Here is a 17,777-nt window from a genome sequence, read left to right as displayed (position 1 = left end):
TGTGCCAGGACGACTGCTTCCAGAAGACACCGCGGGCCCAGAGGACGCTGGGAAAGACGACTAGATGCTAGTGCTTCATTGCCCACTGCAACTGCCTTCTCCTGGGTATTGAGATCAGACAGTGATGAGTCAATAGATGACTGCATCTACGAGTAAATAAACACACAGGGCTGATAGTCAGATGGCATCTTCAGAGGCACAGGTACAAAAAGGGACCTGGCTGGCCTCAGGCTTGTTCACCTGGATCCTTGAGGTGCAGGTGGGACAGAGAAAGCCTCAGAGGTTGAAGGATGTGATCTGCTGAAAAGATCATTTTTAAATTTTGTTACATGGTAAACCCATATGACGTAAAACAGCATTCTATCCATTTTAAAGGGTACACTTCAGTGTCATTAAGTACATTCACAAGCCATTTTTATTGTTAAAATAAATTTTAACAAAAAAAAATTTATTGAAGTCTTACCGTGTTATGGTGCAACACTATTAATAAAATTCAGAGTGCTTATCCTGGCTTACAATGAGTTGCTTTGACCTTCCTGCAGGATTGGAAAGTATTCCTTCTTCAAAATAGTATCTGTTGAGTTTAATTTGCATTTCATTTCCCTGGTGATTAGTGATGTTGGGCACTTTTTCATGTTTGTTGGCCATTTGTATATCTTCTTTTGAGAAATGTCTGTTCATATCATTTGCTCACTTTTTAATGGGATTGGTTTTTCCTTGCTGATTTTTTTTGAGTGCCTAGTAGATTTTGGATATTAGTCCTTTATTGGAGTATAGTTTGCAAATATTTTTTCCTATTCTGTCGGTTACTTATTTTCTCTGGTAATTATTTTGCTGTCCAGAAGCTTTTTTGTTTAATTGGGTCCCATTTATTCATTTTTGTTTTTGTTGTCTTTGCTTTTGGGGGCTTGTTGGTCACCAGTTGGTCTAGGTGCAACAGAGAGCACATCACTCAGCCCAGAGAAAGGGTGAGAATGCCTTTTACAAAAGGTAGTTGCATCTTGTTAGGAATAAGGTGTTGTATGGAAATTTACATATGTGTAAAAGGATGAGTAGCCAGAAAGTGAACAGTGCAGACTTTTAAACTATGGCTCTTAGCAGCCAATTTGCAGGAATCTCAAAGGGCAGAGGAATATTTGAAGTTTGTCGTGTGTCAGCAAAACCAGGCGGTAGGAAATGCTGCAATTGTTATGAGGAAACTTCAGACAAATTAAATTGAGCAAACTTTAATTGAGTAAAGAATGATTCATGAACTGTGCAGCCCACAGAACCAGAACAGGTTCAGAGTGACTCTGGGGCTGCCACATGATAAGACAACATTTACGTGCCGAAGATGAAAGTGAGGTTTAGAAATAGCTGAATTGGTTATTGCTTGGTGTTTGCCTTATGTCAACATGATTTTAATAGTTGGCAGCCTATGATTGGCCAAACCCTGTAATTGGTACAAGAGTAGGTTACAGTCTGTTTATACATCCAGTTAGATTATTTTCACTATGTATGGAGAGAACTTCAGGCCAAACTTAAATAAGAAGGTAACTTTAGTTTAAACTTAAATTAACAAGGTGAAGACCTAAAGGAAGAGAGGGAACATGCCTGGTAGGGGAATATCTAGGGGTTAGGGGAATGTGAATTCCAGGAAACAAAGTGCAAGATCCCTGAGACAGAACCATCCTAATGTGTTTGAGAAAGACCCAGGAAGTTAATTTTATGGGGAGGAAGTAAGCAAGAGGGAGCATGAGAGCACTGGCATGCCACGGAAAAGATTTTGCATTTTGTTTTGAATGAGACAGAAAGTCATTTAATCGTTTTTCCCCACCCCACTCTCCTTTGTGGTGAGGAGAAAGTAGACAGTGATGTAGATTAAACATAAATGGCAACAATTGTTGAAGCTGATGATAAGAAGGTATGGGAGTTTTATCACATTATTATCCTTTCTTTTGTATTTGTTTGAAATTTTTCATAATAAAAATAAAACAATCAAGAACCCTTCACTGCTGTGTTAAAAGTAGATGGAAGAGGGGCAAGTGTAGAAGTAAAGGGGACCAGTTAGAAGCCTCCTACACTTATCCAGGGAAGGCTTGGGATGTTTACACTGAAGGTGTTGAGAAGTGGGTGGATTCTGGATATATTTTTAAAGGGGAAGCAGAAAGGATTGGTTAATTAGCTGGTTGTGGTGGCACAGGCATCCTGGGTGTTCCCAGCTACCCAGGAGGCTGAGGTGAAAGAATCACCTGAGCCCAGGAGGTCAAGGTTGCAGTGAGCGGTGATCACGCCACCAACGCACCGCAGCCTAGATGACAGAGTGAGACTCTGTCTCAAAAACAAAACAAACAAAAAAAGAAAACAAAAGAAAGAAAGGGCTGCTTAAAGGATTTGGATGAGGAATGGGAGAGAAGCAAGAATTAAAGATGACCGAGCACCTCGGAAAAAGGAGTTGCTATAAAATGAGATGGGAAAAAAGGGGGCGCCTTATTTGCCATAAGCCTAGTCTTTTTTCATAAGGTTAGGTTTTTCTTTGTAGAAGTCCTTTAAATAAGTTGGCTTCCAATAGGAAGCCATGTTTAGATTTAAACATGGTCTTGGAGGAAAAAATGAAAAAGCAAGAGCTTTGCTACCATTAGTTGAGAATCCAAAGTTTAGTTTTAGTCTTGTAAACTTTTAGATGTGTATTAAAGTAAGTGTTGATGTCAAGTTAACCGTTGGGTATAAGAATCTGAGGATCAGGGGAAGGTTAGAGCTAGAGATGTGAATTTGGAGCTGAAAGTATATAAATAGTATTTAAAGTCAGGTGACTAGATGATACCGCCAATTCTAATTCTCTAATATTCTGTAATTCTATTGAAAAAAAAGAACCCTCCTTCTACAAAAAGTTTGCATGCACATATGTGCACATTTGTTTTGTTGTTGTTGTTGTCTGAGATGGAGTCTTACTCTGTTGTCCAGGCTGGAATGCAGTGGTGCCATTTTGGCTCACTGCAACCTCCGCCTCCTGGGTTTAAGCAATTCTCCTGCCTCAGCCTCCCAAGTAGCTGGGATTACAGGCACCCACCACCATACCTGGATAATTTTTGTATATTTAGTACAGATGGGGTTTCACCATGTTGGCCAGACTGGTCTCGAACTCCTGACTTCAAGTGATCCACCCACCTTGGCCTCCCACAGAGCTGGGATTACAGGCATGAGCCACCATACCTGGCCACACGTATACACACACAAGCACATAGTCAGTTCTCTGAATGTAGAAACAATAGATTATCTGAAAAACGTACTCAGAGCTTGGAGTGCACACATATTAATCACTTTTATTAGGGTTTCCAAGTGTCATTTAATAAATTGTTTGGTCTTGGGCAACACCAAATGGAGTCCACTTGTTCTGGCAGCATGAAAGGAAATAATTTTACATCTTGAAGGGTACAATGGGAGATAAATAAGTCATTCTCTTTTTCAATGTCAGTAATCTCAGCAGTTTCATTTAATATAAATTGTTTAGTGTATGAATATGCTAGTCACCCTTCTAATAACCTGCCAGTGAAGATGCCCATAATTATGTAAACCAGAAACCACATGTGAGAGCTATGAGAGTCAAACTGTACTTTCTCGAGTCTGAACCTGTTGAGTATTGTGCTCCATGGGTTCTTCTAGATTTCTTTCCCCACAGATATTCCATGTTGTCCAAACTGGCTGACCATTATAATTGCTAGCAATGATTCTTGGGTCCCAGCTTTAGAAACTCTAAGTTAATGTGTCTAGGGTGGAGCCGAGGAATTTGTTTTTCACAAGTGCTCATGTTTGGGAAATACTGCTAAACAGTTTCAAGTAGCATTTGATTCTTTCTCTCGAGATGTGCATTCTAAGCCTCATTCTCCTGCCCTATTCCAAGGTATTTTTTTTACTTCTGCTTTCCTTTTGCTGTTGGCAGCAGGGAGCCAAAATCACAGATAAGATGGGGTGGGCTATAGAGGTGCTAGGTTCAAGTTGTGGGGACTCTTACTCTAACCCCCCAAGTTACTCTCAATCTGGTCACCTTCCATAAGCCTAGGTTTCTCTTTGTATAAGTCCTTTATGCAAGTAGGCCTCCAATAGGATTTAGTTTTAAACACAATTATAGAGAAGAAACAGAAAAAGGAAGAATCTTGCTATCATAATTGAGGATCCCGCTACCCTCCTAAAGCCAGAGATAATTATTTAGATATTTTGGGAAGATGAATTGTAGGGTTGACAAATAGAATAATTCTGAGGTTTTTTTCTTCTTTGAGGGGCTCGCCAGGTAAGTTTCTCCCATTCAAGGTAATGAAGTTCCTGAATTCTATCTACGAATGTCTTAGGAGTGTCTATGGATCTCATGCTGGAAATCTCTGCCCAAAATCTATTTTCCACAGTCAAGCCAGAGTGAAAATGTGAAAAATATAAATCAGAGCATATTCTTCCCCTGTTAATACTCTTCAGTGGCTTTCTCTTGCACTTAGAAACCAGACTTTTTCTTTTTCTTTTTTTTTTTGAGATGAAGTTTCACTCTTGTTGTCCAGGCTGGAGTGCAATGGTATGATCTCGGCTCACTGCAACCTCCGCCTCCCAGGTTCAAGATTCTCCTGCCTTAGCCTCCCAAGTAGCTGGGATTACAGGCACCTGCCACTACACCTGGCTAAGTTTTGTATATTTAGTAGAGATGGGGTTTCACCATGTTGACCGGGCTGGTCTTGAACTTCTGACCTCAGGTGTTCCACCCGCTTCGGCCTCCCAAAGTGCTGGGATTACAGGTGTGAACCACCGTGCCCGGCCGAAACCAGACTTTTTCAATACTTACCTTCCCCAAATCCCTCCATGAGTTGTCCCATGCTCACCTCTCATCGCGTAACTCTCTCTTGCTTACTCCCTCTACTCCTACCATACTATAGAGCTACACACACTGGCCTTCTTTATCTGCTTTAAGGCCTTTTTACTACTGTTTTCTGCACCTGCAATATCTTCCCTCAATCTTCACAGGGCTGATTTTATTGTCATAGTTTAGTCTCAGGTATGATAGCACCTTTTTATTTTCTGCATAACGCTTATTGTTAGCCAGTATTTTTCTGTTTATTAATTTGTCTACTGATTTACTTTTTGACTTCTCTCACTAGAATTTATAAAACATCCATGAGAACAGGGATCTTATTGGATTCAATGAAATACCAGTATCTAGAATCAAGTTTGGCTCAAGGTGCTTACCTAGTAAGTATTTGCTGAATCAATAAATGAATAAACAGGAGAGAAATTGGCAAGACTGATAAGGACCAAACTGATAAAGGTGGCTATCTCAGAGATGGGGTGGCGAGATTGGAGGGGAAGAGGAAAACGCTTACACATGTTTTACTTTATATTATTTTCCACCACAAAAGGAGAAAAATGATTATACGTGATTTTAAATTTCCTTTTGGGGTTTTAACTTATTTTTCAAATTTTCTAAAATAAACACTTTTTACTTGGAAATTAGGAAAGTGAAATACAGTGTGAATAGAGTATAATCACTTACCAAGTTTTGCATTTTTGGGGCATGGTAACCTCCATATTGTTGTACAAATGCCATTGCCTTTTTTTTTTTTTTTTTTATTACAAAGGACCTAGTCATCTGTTTTGGTATAAAGCCACATATTAGAATATTTTCTCAATAGGTACCTGTCTGGATTTTCTTAAACAATGCTAAGGGAAAAACATAAGACTTAGTTGGTCTCCATGGTAACTAACTCACAGCCAAGACTGATCCCTGAGGACAACAACAGAAAATATTCCAGCACTGGAAAATTTTTAAAATTGCCCCCAGGTTGGGGAACATTCTGGGCATTTAGTTATCTGAGCATCCATCTCAGAAACCTTCTTTAGTCAAAGGCTGCTTTCCAATTGTGATCTGAATCTAAACTGGGGAAGAACCTGCTGTGCTGAAGCTGCCTCAATACAATCGTGTCCCCACTACACAAGTCCTCTCCTATCAACATTTTATTTATGTTTTGCTCCTCAGATAAGAAGTCAATTTTTAGACGGAGTGAAACTTGAATTCTGTATACCCCTCATTAGCCCTTATTTTATTCTACTTTGTAAATATGACATGTCTATTTATTTCCTGAGATACTGAGGGAAAGACCAAGTTAGTTAACAAATATTAACAAATGTGATCGTTTTATTTATTTATTTATATATATATATATTTTTTTTTTTTGTTGTTGTTGTTGTTGCTGAGACGGAGTCTCGCTCTGTCGCCCAGGCTGGAGTGCAGTGGCCGGATCTCAGCTCATTGCAAGCTCCGCCTCCCGGGTTTACGCCATTCTCTCGCCTCAGCCTCCCGAGTAGCTGGGACTACAGGCGCCCGCCATCTCGCCCGGCTAATTTTTTGTATTTTTTTTTAGTAGAGACGGGGTTTCACCGTGTTAGCCAGGATGGTCTCGATCTCCTGACCTCGTGATCCGCCCGTCTCGGCCTCCCAAAGTGCTGGGATTACAGGCTTGAGCCACCGCGCCCGGCCTATTTATTTATATTTTTTGAGACGAAGTCTTGCTCTGTCACCAAGGCTGGAGTGCAGTGTCGCGATCTCTGCTCACTGCAACCTCTGCCTCATGGGTTCAAGCAATTCTCCTGCCTCAGTCTCCCAAGTAGCTGGGGACTACAAGCACATGCTGCCATGCCCAGCTAATGTTTTGTATTTTAGTAGAGACAGCATTTTACCGTGGTGCCCAGGCTGGTTGCAAACTCCTGAGCTCAGGCAATCTGCCTGCCTCCGCCTCCCAAAGTGTTGGGATTATGGGCGTGAGCCACTGCGCCGGGCTGTGATGGTTAATTTTAATGTATCACTTTGAGTGGCCTATTTGGCACCCAGATATTTGGTCAGATATTACTCTGGGTCTTTCTGTGAGGGTGTTTTTGGATGAGTTTAACATTTGAATCAATAGACTGAGTACAACAGGTTACCTTCTCTAATGTTGGTAGGCCTCATCCAATTAGTTGAAGGCCTAAATAGAACAAAAAGGCTGAATAAGAGGGAATTTCTCCTGCCTGACTGCTTTTGAGCTAGGACCTCGGATTTTTCCTACCTTGAACTGAAACACGTGTGTGTGTGTGTTTGTATGTATGTGTGTATACATGTGTATACGTATATACATACATATATCATTCTGTTTTGCTGGAGAACCCTAATACAATAAAGGAGATACTGTTATGTGTCAAGCCTTAGACTAGGAGATGGGTTCCCCAGCTGTCTAGCTCAAAAGAGATGATAGGCTAGCTTCAATGTGAAAAGTGCTTTACAAAACGTTATAATTGCCTAAGGAGTTGAGGGGACTTCACTGAAGAGATGACATAAGCAGGGTTGTGAAAAATGATACCAGATTGATAGGATTAAATAAAATTAATTACTTGGTACATGTAACAACATGGATGAATTTCACAGTCATAATTTTGAGTGAAAAAAAGTCAGACACAAAAGAGGACAGATGAATAAAGGTGCTATAGCCATCCTTGAAAAACAAATCCTTCCTAGCACTTTGGGAGGCTGGGGTGAGCGGATCACTTGATCCCAGGAATTTGGGACTGGCCTGGACAACATGGTGAAACCTCCTTTCTACTAAAAATACAAAAATTATCCTGGCATGGTGGCATCACCTATAGTCCCAGCTACTTGGGAGGCTGAAGTGGAAGGATTGCTTGAGTCTAGGAGGCTGAGGCTGCAGTAAGCCAAGATCATGCCACTGCACTCCAGCCTGAGTGACAAGTTCTTGATGCTGAACTCGGGGAGAAAACATCCCACATGTTACCATTTATTATGGTGTTAGCAGTGATATACCTAGTGTATATGACACCCCAAGAGGATCTTTTGTTAACCTCCCCCCCATAAAAATTATTGTTTAATAATCATGTAATAATCAGTAAAAATTGTTTTCTTAATATTTTAGCTTAAAAATTGAACAATTTAAAAAAGAATATATTCCATTTTATAGATTCTATTAAAATTTAGCAAAATATTTCATGTAGGAACTAAATTTACTCTTACTAAAACAATTACAATTCACAGTTAACACTATTTAATGATTTTAAAATTTAAACAGAAATAAAAGCTCCAAATAGTCACATTGAATGATAGAATTGAAGTAACCTGTGTTCTGTTTGTTTTTACAATCACTTTTCTCATTGTTTTATTTTGAATTCACTGTTTAAATGCTGGAGTGTGTAGTACCACAGAGGTGGAAAGAAGAACGATGTGTCAAGCAAGCTCAACTGTCGATCGTTATGAACTTTTTCAAATGAAGGCATGTAGCTGAGTCTGTGTGTAATTGAGCTAACTGTAGAAGTAGAGTCCTCCGAATTAACATATGCAAATAATAAAATGCTTGTTACAGAGTAAGTGATACTAATGTACTAATTTGATAATTACATGTATTACTAAAACTCAACAATAATAGTTGTTTAAAACAGCAGTGCTTAAACTTTTTGGTCTTAGAACATCATTCTACTCTTGTAAATTACTGAACTCTTTGGTTTTGTTTATGTTGGTTAAATCTATTGATATTTACCCTATTAGAAATTAAAACTCAGCAAAAGTATTAATTTTAAAATTAAGTTTACACCATAAAAATACATAAACCCATATTAACATACGTATTTACGAAGAATAATTAATTTTCTGAAACAAAACAAAATTTAGTGAGAAAAGTGGTCTTGTTTTACATTGATGCAGTTAGAGTCTCAAATATCCTTCTGCATCCAATCTGTTGCCATATATTGTTCTAAAGTAGATGAAACAAATCTGACCTTACATGAATATGTAGTTCAAGGGGGGAGGGTATTTTAGTAGGCTCTTTAAATAATTGTAGGCTGTTTAAATAATTCTTCTTTGACGCTACATCAAAAGTTGAAAGAAGTTAGTTTCTTAAGGTTAGTTATAATGTGTTCTGAAACCATATAAGTGAGCTTTTCATACTATCTCACATTAAAATCTGTTGACTTATCTTATATTCTGAATCAATCTTTTTACTGATGCCTGAGTTTGTAGCATCATGCATTAACAATTTGGAAAATATTACTTCTCTGGTTTAATTCAACTTTTCCACAAGTTGACACATTTCTTTTTTAAAATCATTATATACAAAAAGTTTATTTTAGAAATCACATATCTTTAAAAAATCACAGAGGATATAAGTAAGTTCTTATCCTGACCAGATATTATTCATTATTTGAATGCCAGTGTTGTCTGGTAAAATTAACGAGATGCAGATACCAAGTCCATATAATATTCCTGGCATTTACACCAGGCTCAAAACATTGTGACTTTTTTTTTTTTTTTTACTATACTTTAAGTTATTGGATACACATGCAGAATGTGCAGATTTGTTACCTAGGTATACATGTGCCATGGTGGTTTGCTGCACTCATCAACCCGTGATCTACATTAGGTATTTCTCCTAATGCTATACCTCTCCTGGCCCCCCAGCCCCCGACAGGCCCCGGCGTGTGATGTTCCCCTCTCTGTGTCCATGTGTTCTTATTGTTCAACTCCCACTTATGAGTGAGAAGATGCAGTGTTTAGTTTCCTGTTCCTGTGTTAGTTTGCTGAGAATGATGCTTTCCAGCTTCATCCATGTCCCTGCAAAGGACATGAACTCATCCTTTTTTATGGCTGTGTAGTATTCCATGCAAAAAATAAAATAAAAACACAAAGCCCCAAACCCACAAAACACAAACCAAAAAACAAAAAACCAGCTATTTTTGAAACACCTAAAAGTATCTTGATCTTGTAAATACAGATCCTGAAACTGCAGATGCATTGCTGAGACTATTCCAAAAACTGTAAAATGTGGACATTATTTTAATTCATGAACAACTGAAAAGATCCAGTGGAGTGCTGTGTGGTCATTTCAGTACGTGAGGCAAAGCAGAATAATAGGGAAATGTTAAATCTCTGCTTTAGAGTTTAATAGGCTGAAAGCAAAAGGAAAGTCCGAAAAAAAGAAGCGGGGAGATTTGGTTGGTAATGTTGTTGGTAGAACTGGTTATCCTTGCTCCTATTTAGTGGGTGTTTTATAATCTCACAAGAGTGGCACTCACAGATGGCCAAGTTCAAATATCGGAGAATCAGAACGCAAATACAACCGTAAATTTATACTCACTATGGACCAAAAAATATGACTCTTTGGAAATCTGAGCTAAAACCCTGTGATTTAACATGTTAAGAATGCTTAAGATAATTTCACAGATAAAAGAGTTAAAGTAATCCTCGAGGATGACTAAAGCAGAATTTTTACACAATAACTTCAGTAATTTCCTATAGGTACTCCTACCCAGACCATAAGGTATTTTATTTGTTTTGTTTTGTTTTTTTTTTGTTGTTTTTTTTTTTGAGATGGAGTTTCACTCTTGTTGCCCAGGCTGGAGTGCAGTGGTACAATCTTGGCTCACTGCGACCTCCGTCTTCCAATTTTAAGCAATTCTCCTGCCTCAGCCTCCCGAGTAGCTGGGATTACAGGTGCCCGCCACCACGCCCAGCTAATTTTATTTTTAGTAGAGACTGTGTTTCACCGTGTTAGCCAGGCTGGTCTTGAACTCCTGACCTCGTGATCCGCCCACCTCGGCCTCCCAAAGTGCTGGGATTACAGGCGTGAGCCACCACACCCGGCCAAGTATTTGTTTTTTGGGATAAATACAAAGCAACGTTTATGTTTGTATGAGGGTCTGAGTTTGTGTGAGTTCAGGGTTCTCTGACTCAGCTAGAACTGAATCCAGAGAAATATTGTCATCTTCTAAAAAGTTTCAAGAAAAAGAAAACTTGCATCAGTTGGTTAATTGCATAAATCTTCTGAGAATGCAGTTACTATGTGCATCCATGATGAGAAGCTATAGTTCATGCAGAAGAGAATTCAAACGATTTAAAATCACCTAAGAACAAAGTCAATAGATATTAATCATTCGTGAAGATAAGCAACACCTGAGAGCAATAGCAAGCTGACTCAATTTGATTAGATCAGCTATATTTTCAATTGTTTCCCATCAAATCATAATCTTATCAGAAATACAGTTACTAAAGAAAAGTATTGCAGGTATTGGAGGATAATGTGGGTGGTATGATGAAAGATACCGTTCCTATAAATTGTCAGGAAAAACCAGTCATTAATTTTATTGAAGTGAAGAATGTATAACATTAAAGTTGCAGATCTGAGCTTTATTATCAGAATAACATCATTTCAGATAGAATTGAGAGATTCTCTAAAATACTTTTGATAGACACATTTCATTTTATAATAGCAAAAACACTACATTTATTAATATCATCACCAATCTCATCAGAAGAGTTTTCAAGCTCATGGCAGCTTTTGTGAAAGCTCACAGTAGCAGATACAAGTTTCCAACGTGCAATTTAGGTTTGAAAGCTCAACTTTTAGATAACAGATATTTTAGTTCTTTTCCTTGAAGTACCAGGCTTACTTTGATCATTTTAAATAAAATTTCTGCTAAATAACTAAGTCTGAATAACTGCAGCCTATCAGTTGGTATTTTTTTGTTTTTAAGCCAAGCTGTGTTCCATAAAAAGAAAAAAAAAGTGGCTAGATTAGCTCACAGTCAAATAATCAAAAAGTGCTTTTCCTTGAGACAACAGAACTGCTTTTTTCCCCATGTCATCGTGTAAAAAAGATGGGTATGCTAAGGTCCATATTTAATAAAATCTTTTATTTTAAAGTTTATTAAGTCATTTTTTTCTAGCTTGAGGTATAGTTGATTAAAAAATTATATATAATGGTACATTGTGAAAGGATTACCACAGTCAAGCTAATTAACATTTTCATCACCTCACAGAGGCATTTTTTGGTGGTAAGAACATTTAGGATTTAATAAAGTTAAATGTTTTAGTAAATTTTTAAATTTTAATTGCAATTTTAATTAAAAAGTTAAATGATAATAATTTTTTTTTTTTTTTTGAGATGGAGTTTCACTCTTATTGCCTAGGCTGGAGTGCAATGGTGCAATCTCAGCTCATTGCAACCTCTGCCTCCCAGGTTCAAGCAATTCTCCTGCCTCAGCCTCCCTAGTAGCTGGGATTACAGGCATGTGCCACCACGCCCAGCTAATTTTGTACTTTTAGTAAAGACGGGGTTTCTCCATGTTGGTCAGGCTGGTCTCGAACTCCCAACCTCAGGTGATCCACCCACCTCGGCCTCCCAAAGTGCTGGGATTACAGGCATGAGCCACCACGCCTGGCCATACAAAGTTAAATGATAATAAAATGTTTACTGCTTCATTACATGTATTTCTTAAGTAAAACTAGGTTTTTCTTATTGTTGTTAACTGTTAGTGTGTAGTGGTGAAGAATACATTGTGTACTAGTCTAATCTGTGCCACTGCCTTGTTTCCTGCTAAGGAACAAGTAGATTTAGTCACTATTGTTTTGAACCATCAGTGCACACAGTCAACACAATGAAAAAGGAAAACAATATTTTAGTTATGAAAATATTCTGACTCCATGGACTCTCTGAAAAGATCTTGGATTACTCCAGATTTGTAGATCATACTTTCATTTAGAACTTAAACTAATAAAAGATATTTTTTCTAGATGAATATTTTATTATGACAATGTTTAGAATTTCCAGTGCATGATAATAATCAAGTGCAGATTGACTTTCAGTGAGTCTTAGTATTGCTTTTACATTGTCAGACAATAAACCCTTTTACTGTCTGCATGCAAGGCAGACTTTCCCATTACCTTGCTCTTGGTACACCACTGGATGATAGCAAATACCTTCTCTCAGTCAGTGGTTTGTCTTTTCCTTCTCTGAACGGTATCTTTTGATGAACAGAAATTCTTAATTTTAGTGAAATATAATTTAACAATCTTTTACAATTTGTCCTTCTTATGCTTATCCCAAGATTGCACTCCTGGCATAAATCCCACTTGGTCATATTATCCTTTCTATATAAAGGAGAAAAAGATATATATATATATATATATATATATATATATATATATAATCATTTCAATAGATACAGAAAAATTTTTACATAAAATTTAATACTTCTTTACGAACTCTCAGTAATCTTGGAATAGAAGGAAGCTTCGAGGTTATGCTGATCTTATAAAATTAGTTGGAAATGATACCCTCTTCTTTTCAAGTCTCTGAAAAAGTTTTCTGTAAGATTGGTATTATTCTTTACTTAAATGTTCAGAATTCATCATTGAAGCCATTTTGATTTGAAATTTACTTTGTGGGAAGGATTTTTAAATGAAGGATTCAATTTCATTGATATTTAATTTCATTCAGATTTTCTATTTCCTTCTGTATTAGTTTTGTTAAATTGTGTTTTTCAAGGAATTTGTCTGCTTCATCTAAGTTTTTAATAGCTGTATTGAGATGTAATTCACATGTCATAAAATTTACCTATTTAAAGTATATAATTCAGTGTTTTTTTAGTATATTCTCAGAGTTGTGCAACCATTCCCACAACCTAATTTTAGAACATTTCCATCACCCCAAACAGAAATCTCACATCCATTTGCAATAACTCCCATTTCTAACCCCTAACCCTAGGCAACCACTAATTTACTTTCTGTTTTTATAGATTTTTCAAGACATTTCTTAGAATATCTTGAAAATGTGCTGAGACAGCAGAAGTGCTGTATTTTTCATTTCACCACATGAAAAGGATGGGTATGAAAGGGTACAGATTTAATAAAATGTCACTAAATGTCAGTGTATTTTCAAGGAGAGAGGAATTAGGCCATGCCTCTTACTAGGAGGGGCAGCAAAGAATTTGTGGATGTATCTAATCTACCATACCAAATATACCACATCTGTTGGACCACAGTTCTGTTTTTATCTACTTGCATCTTTCCCAATTCCTCAGGTTGACAGATTGATATTCTTCCAAACTTACCTCCAGTGTCACAAGGCCTTTCTTAAGAGGATGCCTACATGTTTGTTTTTTCTGTGATGTAGTTATAGGCCACATCCCTTAAAAAACAAGAATAAGCTGACCTCTGGCTGATGAACTATAAAGTGTCTAAGCTGAGTTGATCTTTCTTTTTTGTACCATGATAGTGTATTGTATTTATGCTTCGTCATTTTTTTTTTTTGCAAATTCTTTATGTGTGTGGTTGCTGTGCTACTAAATTGATCTCAAATTCTCTGATTTTTATCTAAATGTTCTCAGTTCCAGGTAGTTAAAATCAGTGTAGTGAAACGTATGCATAGGAGGAGGGCAAGAATTATTGCCTCAGGGTCACAAAATTGATTTTAAAAAAAGGGTGGTGGTGCTATTGGCTTGTGGCAGGACTGGATCCAAGCAAACAATGCTGAGTGGTATCCTTCTTACCTTCTTTTCCCTTCCCCCTTCTTTCTTCTTACTCCTCCTTTTTCCTCTCCATTTCCCTTCCTTCCTCCTGTGTTTCCATCTGTGTGGTGGCTTCACTCCTGTGGGCACTGTTCCTCCAACATAGATAGGTTTCCAAAATGGCGTCCCCAGGGGTACTAGGTTTCCAAAATTGCATCTCCAGGGATAAGTGGGAGTCCTTCCTGATAGTTCCAGAGGAAAATTCCTGGAGGAAAGGTACTGACTGAGGCCAGAGGGATGGAATACTGTGGTTGGCTAACCTGTGGTGCTGAGGAAGGGCTTGTCTGTTATCAGAAGTGTGGGGGAATTCTCGCTAGTCAAAAGGCCACATTGAATTTGTCTCTTTCTCCAGAGCTCTGTTGAGTTATTGGCAAACAGTAGGAGCTTCCTAAATGTTTATTGAAGAAAATGAATGAATGAATAGAAATAAAAGAATGAATCTGTGACTTGAAATGTTTTCCTTTTTGCAAAGAGGCTTTTGACCCTATGACACTCTCTCTAGGATATTTCTCACTGACTACAGAAGTCAGGGATTTTGTTATTTAACCATTTCATGGCCACCTCTGTGTCAGCTTACCTTAAAAGTACTAAGGTATGAAAGAACATGACTAAAATACCAAATCCCTTGGCTACCTTTGGGGTTTCATCTTCAGTATAGGTCTATTAGGTCAAGGGTTTAGTTAAGTGCGGTGTGTCCTCATGAAAGCTCCGTCTGGAAATCAAAGAGCTTCGTGGTGAGTCTGCGCTGGGGTTGGGGCTAAAACATAGCTTTGAGTCTCAGCAGCTTGTCATTATCAGCATGTGCTTGCCTTGAGAGCTATGGCAGTTTCTGGTGACCTTATTGCAGACAGCAGTCAATCCACAACTCCTCGCAAAGGCTGGTGATTGAGCAATAAGCCTTTTGAAAACTCTTCCTGAGATCTTTCGTTCACATTCACTGTGTTCAGAGAGTAGAGAATTTCAAAGACCCTTCATCATTTCATTCTCACCAGAGGTTATTCCTTTTGTCACTAGTGAGGAAAATCACAGAGTCTTAGAGAAAAAGAGAAGGACAGGGTAAATAATTTCTGCAGCTCGACTCCGGAATCTGCGAACCGCAGTCGGTGCCGCATCCCCAGCCGGTCGCCATGGCCGCCTACCAATTGGTGCTGATCCGGCACCGCGAGAGCGCCTGGAACCTGGAGAACCGCTTCAGCGGCTGGTACTACGCGGACCTGAGGGCGGCGGGCCACGGGCCACGAGGAAGCGAAGCGCGGCGGGCAGGCGCTGCGAGATGCGTCTGACTATGAGTTTGACGTCTGCTTCACCTCAGTACAGAAGACAGCTATCCGGACCCTCTGGACAGTGCTACATGCCATTGATCAGTTGTGGCTGCCAGTGGTGAGGACTTGGCGCCTCAATGAGCGGCACTATGGGGGTCTAACCGGTCTCAATAAAGCAGAAACTGCTGCAAAGTATGGTGAGGCCCAGGTGAAGACCTGGAGGCGCTCCTATGATGTCCCACCACCTCCGATGGAGCTCGACCACCCTTTCTACAGCAACATCAGTAAGGATCGCAGGTATGCAGACCTCACAGAAGATCAGCTACCCTCCTGTGAGAGTCTGAAGGACACTATTGCCAGAGCTCTGCCCTTCTGGAATGAAGAAATAGTTCCCCAGATCAAGGAGGGGAAACGTGTACTGATTGCAGCCCATGGCAACAGCCTCTGGGGCATTGTTAAGCGTCTAGAGGGTCTCTCTGAAGAGGCTATCATGGCGCTGAACCTGCTGACTGGTATTCCCATTGTCTATGAATTGGACAAGAACTTGAAGCCTGTCAAGCCCATACAGTTCCTGGGGGATGAAGAGACGGTGCGCAAGCCGTGGAAGCTGTGGCCGGCCAGGGCAAGGCCAAGAAGTGAAGGCCAGCGGGGATGATATTGTCCCCAGGAGCACCCTCCCTGCCCAGTCTTGTCCCTCTGCCCCTCCCACCTGCACATGTCACATTAACCACATCTGTAGACATCTTGAGTTGTAGCTGCAGATGGGGACCGGTGGCTCCCATTTTCATTTTAGCCATTTTGTCTTCTGCACCCACTCCCTTCGTACAATCTAGTCAGAATAGCACTTCTAGAGTATAGGTTCTCAGTCCAAGCTGTGGAAAAGCTCCCCTTATCCAACAGAGTTTAAAGGTAGTAACTTGGGTTTTTGCGAGTTCTTTGTTTACTAAGGACTTGTGGGGAGGAACCACGCTAAGCCATGATCAATGAGGAGAAGCAACAGAGCCTGTCTGTCCCCAGGAGCCAGTCCTCTGCTCTTCTGCAGTCAGGCCGCTGCCTGGGGGCTCTAGTCATTCCAGCGGAAGATGAATGTAACCTGCATGGTGATGTGACAACTGTTTCCTCCCTGACCCTAGAGGACCTGGCTCTAGAAGTTTGGGATCAATCCTGAATTTAGTTATGTGTTACATTTACTTTTATTTAAAAAGTATAGTATATATAAATAATACAAAACAATAACCCTTCTAGGATTTCTTGTGGCGGTTGAAATAGTCCCACATGTGGTCATCAGAAAATAAGCCATTCCTCATACCAGTATGGGATCAGTTCCTTGACCTCTGAGGGGCAGGAGTGCTTCCTGCTGTGTGTGTTAGAATCCCTTCCTGCCTTGTTTCGTGGCAGTGAAATGCCCCTTGGTCCTGTCCAAGTGTGTCTTTCACTGATTTCTGAATCATGTTCTAGTTGCTTGGCTCTGCCACATGGGTCCAGTGTTCACCTGAGCATAACTGTGCTAAATCCTTTTTCCAGATCAGTGTAATAAAGGAGTGATGTGCAATAAAAATAAAAATAAAATAATAATAATAATAATAATTTCTGCAGCTCTCACACCTTCCCAGAAAAACTCTTAACCACACCAGCCAGGTACATTCTTCCCGCTCCCTGCCACTCCTTGGTTTTATTTAGTTCTCACCTACTATACAATAGTGAGGGAAAATAGTGAAAAATCAACCCACAGCCTCATTTCCTTTAAAAAGGTTTTCATGTTTTGATTTCTTTTGATCCCTCTCATTTGCATGCATTCCAGTATGAAGATAAAAATACCAATTAAGTTTTTCACTTAACATTATTTCAGACCTTTCATCTCATTGTTTTATTTTGTTCTTAATGAATGTCTGTATTGTCTTCATAGATTTATTTAAAGGAACAACGTTATTGATACAGCTTAGTGGCTGCTGCCATTATAATGTTCCTCAGTGTCATGAGAAGGAAAACACAGTAGCAAAAGGACAAAATCATATTTGTTATTTTTAAAAGCTGTTCTTTTTAAACTCTTCTGGTTTGAGAAGCATGTAACCATGAAGAGTTTATTTATATTGTATGGATCATTCCATTGAAAACTGCAAGTAATCTTTGCATTTAAGCATCCCAAACTATTTTTCTTTTTTAGAATTTTTAATTGAC

At 39.1% G+C, this 17,777-nt stretch overlaps 1 pseudogene across 1 annotated transcript; it reads left to right on the top strand.

Annotated features, from left to right (window-relative positions):
* The first annotated feature begins 15,449 nt into the window (after positions 1-15,449).
* Positions 15,450-17,157, top strand: LOC117082739 (annotated as a pseudogene). Its single transcript, XR_004436754.1, has one exon. The product of XR_004436754.1 is annotated as a phosphoglycerate mutase 1-like (transcript).
* Positions 17,158-17,777: the final 620 nt, after the last annotated feature.

This window comes from Trachypithecus francoisi, unplaced genomic scaffold (assembly GCF_009764315.1).
Source record: "Trachypithecus francoisi isolate TF-2019V2 unplaced genomic scaffold, Tfra_2.0 Lachesis_group9, whole genome shotgun sequence".
NCBI classification, from domain to species: Eukaryota; Metazoa; Chordata; class Mammalia; order Primates; family Cercopithecidae; genus Trachypithecus; species Trachypithecus francoisi.
This window is presented reverse-complemented; position numbering and strand designations above follow the sequence as displayed.